This window comes from Callithrix jacchus, chromosome 10, assembly GCF_049354715.1.
Source record: "Callithrix jacchus isolate 240 chromosome 10, calJac240_pri, whole genome shotgun sequence".
NCBI classification, from domain to species: Eukaryota; Metazoa; Chordata; class Mammalia; order Primates; family Cebidae; genus Callithrix; species Callithrix jacchus.
In genome coordinates, this window is record NC_133511.1 from 120,491,987 (window position 1) to 120,499,713 (window position 7,727).

The window sequence follows — 7,727 nt, forward strand, 5'->3', positions numbered from 1 at the left end:
TTTACGTTGGGCTACAACATTGTCTTTTAACTCACCGAAGTTTCTTATTATCCATTCCTTGAAGTGTGATTCTGTTATTGGGATGCGCTCGTTCTCCATCAAGCCTTGTTCCATTGTTGATGTGGAACTGTGATCATCTTTAGAGGGAGAGGCGTTCTGATTTTGAGTATTCTCAGCTTTTTTACGCTGGTTTCTTCCCGTCATTGTAAATTTATCCTCCTGCTGTCTTTGAATTTACCAACTTTCAGATTAGGTCTCTTGAGTGGGCGTCCAGGTTGTTAGTTTCCAGGGCCAGAGCAGCGGCGTTAAAACTGATGGTGCTTTTCTGCCCAGGATTCTCCTGTCTGGCTTCCTTCTTGTGTCCATAGTAGGCGACTCTGCCTTCCCGGGGCTCCAAACCTCAGTCAGAAGGGAAACCAGTCCTGTTTACTCTGCGCCGAGCGCTCTCGCGCTGAGGTGCCATCACGGCGGCTGCGCCGGGCTCTGGTGTCCTGCTGGGGACCCGTGCGGGTCCTCCAAACCTGTTTACTTTGCTCCGAGAGCTGCCGTGCTGAGGTGCCGGCGGAACCGCTGCGCCGGCCATGAGAGTCGCACTGGCCACCCGTGTGTTTCCTCCACTGGGGGATCTCCTGCTCCATGAGCGACCAGAATTTGTCTGAAAGTGTGGCCTCCTCTAGTTCTCCGTGCCTTCCCTGAGAGCTGCAATCCCGGGATGTTAGCGATCGGCCATCTTGGATCATCTCCTCATATTTTTTAAACAAATGTAAAAATTGATCTTTTTATATTTCACCTAGAAAACTGAATAATCTGAATTACCAAGAAGATTTTTTGTTTTATTTTTATTATAAGTAAAAGTTTTGCAATGGAAACTAAAATAGTACATAGAAACATTTTGCAAACCATAAGATAATTTGAAAACATTGTATGTTTTTCTTTTTGTTTTTTTACTTTAAGTTCTAGGATACATGTGATGAACATGCATGTTTCTTACACAGGTATACATGTGTCATGGTGGTTTGCTGCACCTATCAACCCATCATCTAGTTTTTAAGCCTTGTATGCATTAAGTATTTCTCCTAATGCTCTCCTTCCCATTTCTGCCCACCCCCTGACAGGCCCTGGTGTGTGATGTTCTACTCCCTATGTCTGTGTGTTCTCAATGTTCAACGCCCACTTATGAGTGAGAACATGAGGTGTTTGGTTTTCTGTTTCTGTGTTAGCTTGCTGAGAATGGTCATTTCCAGCATCATCCATGTCCCTGCAAAGAACATGAACTCATTTATTTTTATGGCTGCATCATAGTATTCCATGGTGTATATGTGCCACATTTTCTTTATCCAGTTTAACATTGATGGGCATTTGGGTTGGTTCCAAGTCTTTGCTATTGTAAATAGCACTGCAATAAACATACATTTGCATGTGTCTATATGCCCAGTAAATTGGGATTGCTGGGTCAAATGGTATTTCAAGTTCTAGGTCCTTGAGGAATCACCACACTGTCTTCCACAGTGGTTGAACTAATTTGCGCTCCCACTAACAGTGTCAAAGCATTTCTATTTCTCTGCATTCTCACCAGCATCTGTTGTTTCCAGACGTTCTAACTGATGTGAGTTGGTATCTCATTGTGGTTTCAATTTGCATTTCTCTAGTGACTGCTGATAATAAGCTTTTTTTCACACGTTTGTTGGCTATATAAATGTCTTCCTTTAAGAAGTGTCTGTTCATATCTGTTGCCCACTTTTTGATGGGGTTGGGTTTCTTTTCACGTAAATTTTTTTTAGTTCCTTGTACATTCTGGATATGAGACCTTTGTCTGACATGTAGATTACAAACATTTTCTCCTATTCTGTAGGTTGCCTGTTCACTCTCATAAAAGTTTCTTTTGCTATGCAAAAGCTCTTAATTTAATTAGATCCCATTTGTCAATTTTGGCTTTTGTTGCCATTGCTTATGGTGTTTTGGTCATGAAGTCTTTGCCCACGCCTATGTCCTGAATGGTATTGCCTAAGTTAGCTTCTAGAGTTTTTATGGTTTTAGGTCTTACATTTAAATATTTAATCCATTTTGAGTTAATTTTTGTATGAGGTATAAGGAAGGGGTCCAGCTTTAGTTTTCTGCATATGGCGAGCCAGTTTTCCCAACACCATTTATTAAATAGGGAATCCTTTCCCATTGCTTGTTTTTGTCAGGTCTGTCAAAGATCAGATGGTTGTACATGTGTGGTGTTATGTCTGAGGCTGCTGTTCTGTTCCATTAGTCTATATATCTGTTTTGGTACCATTACCATACTGTTTTGGTTACTGTAGCCTTGTAGTAGAGTTTCAAGTCAGGTAGCGTGATGCCTCCAGCTTTGTTCTTTTGCTTAGGATTGTCTTGGCTATGCAGGCTCTTTTTTGGTTCCATATGAAATTTAAGGTAGTGTTTTCTAATTCTGTGAAGAAAGTCAATAATAGTTTGATGGGAATAGCATTGAATCTATAAATTACTTTGGGCAGTATGGCCATGTCAAGATATTGATTCTTCCTATCCATGAGCATGGTATGTTTCTCCATCTGTTTATGTCCTTTCTTATTTCCTTGAGCAGTGGTTTGTAGTTCTCCTTGAGGAGGTCCTTTACATCCCTTATAAGTTGTATTTCTAGATATTTTATTTTCTTTGTAGCAGTTATGAATGGGAATTCACTCATGATTTGGCTCTCTGCTTGTCTATTATTGGTGTATAGGAATTCTTGTGATTTTTGCAATTGGTTTTGTATCCTGAGACTATGCTAAAAAAGCATAGTCTCAGGTTACAAAACTCCTTATCACCTTAAGGAGTTCTGCAGCTAAGATGTTGGGGTTTTCTAAATATACAATCATGCATCTGCAAACAGAGACAATTTGATTTCTTCTCTTCCTATTTGAATAACCTTTATCTTTCTCTTGCCTGATTTCCCTGGCCAGAATTTCCAGTACCATGTTGAATAGGAGTGGCTTGAGAGAGCATCTTTGTCTTGTGCCAGTTTTGAAAGGGAATGCTTCCAGTTTTTGCCCATTGAGTATGATATTGACTGCGGGTTTGTCATAAATTATTTTGAGATATGTTCCATCAATACCTAGTTTCTGCAGAGTTTTTAGCAAGAAGTGGTGTTGAATTTTATAGAAGGCCTTTTCTGCATCTATTGAGATAATCATGTGGTTTTTGTTATTGGTTCTCTTTATGTGATAGATTACATATATTGATTTTTGTTGAACCAGGCTTGCATCCCAGAGATGAAGCCGACTTGGTCAGGGTGGGTAAGCTTTTTGATGTTGGATGCTGGATTCAGTGTGCCAGTATTTTACTGAGAATTTTCACATTGATATTCATCAGGGATATTGGCCTGAAATTTTTTTGTTGTTGTTGTCTCTCTGCCAGGTTTTGGAATCAAGATGATGCTGGCATCATAAGATGAGTTAGGGAAGAGTCCCTCTTTTTCTATTGTTTGAAATAGTTTCAGAAAGAATGGTACCAGCTCCTCTTTGTACCTCTGGTAGAATTCGGCTGTGAATCTGTCTGCTCCTGGGCTTTTTTTTGGTTGGTAAGATATTAATTGCTGCCTCAATTTCAAAACTTGTTATTGGTCTATTCAGGGATTTTCTAGTTTATTTGCATAGAGGAGTTTGTAATATTCTCTGTTGGTAATTTGTATTTCTGTGGGATCAGTGGTGATATACCCTTTATCATTTTTTATTGTGTCTATTTGATTCTTCTCTCTTTTCATCTTTATTAGTCTAGCTAGCAGTCTATTTTATTAATTTTTTTTTTTCAGAAAAAAATCCCTGGATTCACTGATTTTTTGAAGAGATTTTTGTGTCTCTATCCCCTTCAGTTTCACTCTGATGTTGGTTATTTCTTGTCTTCTGCTAGCACGATCATCCCAGGTCAACTTCAGACAGCTGTGCTGGCAGCAAGAATTTCAAGCCAATGGTTCTTAGCTTGCTGGGCTCCATTGGGAGTGGGACCTGCTGAGTGAGATCATTTGGCTCCCTGGCTTCAGCCCCCTTTCCAGGGGAGTGAATGGTTCTGTCTTGCTGGGGTTCTAGGTGCCACCAGGGTATAAAAAAAAATTCCTGCAGCTAGCTCTGTGTCTGTCCAAGCAGCCACCCAGTTTTGTGCTTGAAACCCAGGCACCTTGGTGGTGTCAGCACATATCCTGCTCTGCGGATTGCAAAAACTGTAGGAAAAGCATAGTATCTGTGCTGAATAGCAAGCACAGTCCCTCATGGCTTCCCTTGGCTGAGAAAGGGGGCTCCCCACTCCTTGCACTTCCTGGGTGAGACAATGCCACACCTTGCTTCTGCTCACCCTGCATCAGCTGAACCCACTGCCTAACCAGTCCGAATGAGATGAACAGTGTATCTCAGTTGGAAATGCAGAAATCACCTGCCTTCTGCATTCGTCTGGCTGGGAGCTGCAGACTGGAGCTGTTCCTATTCGGCCATCTTGCCAGATCACTTCACCAAGAATATTTTTAAAACAAAGTAAATACCACCATACTCCTGGGGAATAAAAAAACACACACATTTGCTCTCTGCCAAGAAGCAGCAGCATGGAGTTCATAAGTAGTTGGATTCCTAGTAAAGATTCTGGCCAGCTGAAAGTTGGCTTTAAAAATAATGGGCCCAGAAACTTTGGGAGAACAGAACTTTGTGCCCGGTAGCCTTCTTAGAGTTTGGATTACCATTAATTATTCTCCTAAAGGGATAAGAAGTTTCTGTAGGAACAGTGTGAAGATCATAATGGCCTATGATCACCAGAATATTATGTATCCAGCCCCTACGCCCCTTGTGCTGTGCTTGTCTATGTGTGTTATAAAGACTCAAGTCCTACAGAGTCAGGAATCAGCCTTCCCTTTAAAATCTTCCTTCTTTGACAAAGCCCCATGCATTCCAGAGCTCTCAGCCATGACTGCAGGAAATCCAGTTCTTTCCCAAAGTATTCCAGAGGGCACCAAAGGTAGCTTAATTTTCAGCCAACGTGGTGCCTGTCTGGTCTGCTTGCTTCCTGTGGATCACCTTAGTCCTGAGCCTCTTCTTTCCATAGCTGCAACCTTTTTGGGTACCACAAACCATGCTCCTTGTATTCCCCAAGAACAGCTAGTAACAAAGCTTGACAATAACAAAAGGGGAGTATAAGACATAACTTAAAACTGGAAACAGCCGGGCGCGGTGGCTCAAGCCTGTAATCCCAGCACTTTGGGAGGTCGAGGCGGGTGGATCACGAGGTCAAGAGATCGAGACCATCCTGGTCAACATGGTGAAACCCTGTCTCTACTCAAAATACAAAAAATTAGCTGGGCATGGTGGCGCATGCCTGTAATCCCAGCTACTTGGGAGGCTGAGGCAGGAGAATTGCCTGAACCCAGGAGGTGGAGGTTGCAGTGAGCCGAGATCACGCCATTGCACTCCAGCCTGGGTAACAAGAGCGAAACTCTGTCTCAAAAAAAAAAAAAACCTGGAAACTAGAGAGCAGCTTCTTTCTACTCCTGGTGTCACCCAACCCTCCCTTCTGGCTTTTCCCCTCCTACTTCTGCTCTGCTGTCCCCATGGTGGGGGGTCCTTTCCCCTTTTGTCAGTTGGCATCTCTGGCTACCATGTTCTCCACTCCTAGCTAGCAGAACCAGATTCCTTTATGGCCGTAAAAGTCTCTGCAGAGGTGCTCATTTCCTGAAGTCATCCTTTCTAACATTAAGCAAAATAACTGTATTGTGTGCAGCCCCTGCTGGCTCATGTGTCACTGGTACCAGGCCTCCCTCCCATTAAGGACCACAGCACTTTCAAGTTCTCCAACTCGCCATGTGACATGCCCAAGTGAACCAATACCACCACTGCCCCACTCAGCCACCCATTCCCAAAAAGTGAAAGATAAGCACGCAAACAGGTGACTAGTGTTTAAGTAATCTCAGAAACATTTGCATTCAGATTACTTTCCCTTAGAATTTTCTCCTCCCCACCCCATCAAGAGTGGGCATGTGCTTTATTATATCAAGAAGACTAACAAGGCTCACCTGAGTGCTCCCACTCAAAGAAGAGATTTCAGTTGCTACCTTAAAATGCAGAAACTAGTACTGGTTAAAAGAGAAACACACACACTTTAAGAAATTCTCCCCTCCTCCTCTTCAAAATGTGGGGTACGCATTCCAGAGCTCTCAGCCTGACGGACAGCTTGCAAGCAGAAGGAACTATTGTCCAGCAAGTGGCCTTTGCCCCATGTCCATTGTGCCTGTGTCTTTCCAGCCAACTCAGAACTCGTCACAGCCAGCCCCTGGACTGCTGCTCACAGGCTCAGACAAAGGTGGGAGTAGCCAGGGTTTGGCTCTTGGAAGATACTCAAAAATATCTGTTGGACAAACAAGTGAATATGAGCCCTGAAACTTTCTAGACAGTCTCTGTCCCATTGGGTTCAAACCAGTAAAAAGAGAAGTGTCTTTCTGTCCCAAACATAAGCAAGAGATGGATGAGTCCTTTGTGCAGAAGTTGCTAAACACTCCTAGGTGTGGAGTTTTTCATTAATCAAACAACATCCAGTTTGTTTGATGAAAGATTAATATGGTCCATGAGTTCAACATCATCTTCAGATTAAACCATTCACCAAAACATGGATGGGTTGGTTTGCAGCTACAAGGAATAAATACACTTTATAAAATATGAATTGCTGGTACTAAGGCTCTGCTTCAAAGGAAGGCTCAACCTAGACCATATAATGAATAGAGACTGAAGGAAGAGATATTGGGAACTCAACTGATTTTTGGGCAAAGGAGTGTAAGAGGAAATGGGGAAGAGGAACCAGGGATAGCAGCTTCATTCTGGTCATGATTCACAGAAATAAGTGCAGAGGGGAGACAAATCAGATGCCCAGACTGCAGTGTTAGGAGACAGGAGGCTGCCACGTTTAGATTGCTGAGAAAAGGATGGAGGGTAAAAAAAATTGAAGAGTTTCAGTGAGAGTCTATTTTCTCCAAATAGGAGAAAAGCTCATGGAAAATCCCAAGGGACCTTATCTGAAACACCTTGAGGGCTCCATCTTGCTCTCTTCCACATTCTTTGTATTTTCTAGGTATTTCTGGAGGCATAACAGAACACTTCTCTAGCTTTTTTGGGTGGCTTCAGCTCCCAGTTGTTAATGCAATCCCCAGCCATAATTTCAGATCTTCCATCCCATCAACATTCTTCAAAACACAACAATAATTCCTTTCTCTCCCTCACTCACACAGTAGAGCTCAATTGGTTAAACTTATCAAATTATTTTGAATATTCACCTAAAATCAGTGAGACTAGAGACTTCACATTTTAGGGTAATGTTGAGGTAGAAAAGCAAGCTAAATTGTCTTATCAATGATACTTTTGATAGAAGATTTTTAAACAATAAGGAACAAAGTTGATGTATAATTTTAAAAAGAAAGTATTTCCTGGGAAGTTTTCCTAGATTAAGGTACAGTGGGCCCTGAATAGTGAGTCACAGTTTTTCTCAAGGTCCTCCTCCCCTGAGCTACACTGTGAGTCAAAAGGGCAGGATTATGAGAAATGGAAAGAAACTAGAGGCATTTTAGTTTAATAAGAAGAACTTCTGGAAAAAGACTTCTTCGTTACTGGAAATATTCAAGTAGAGGTTTCTGGGATGTTTCTGATGGCATTCAAGTATCAGAGACCAAGGCCAGCCTAAGGAACAACCAAGACCCCTTCCTACAAATAAGAGTAAAATTAGAT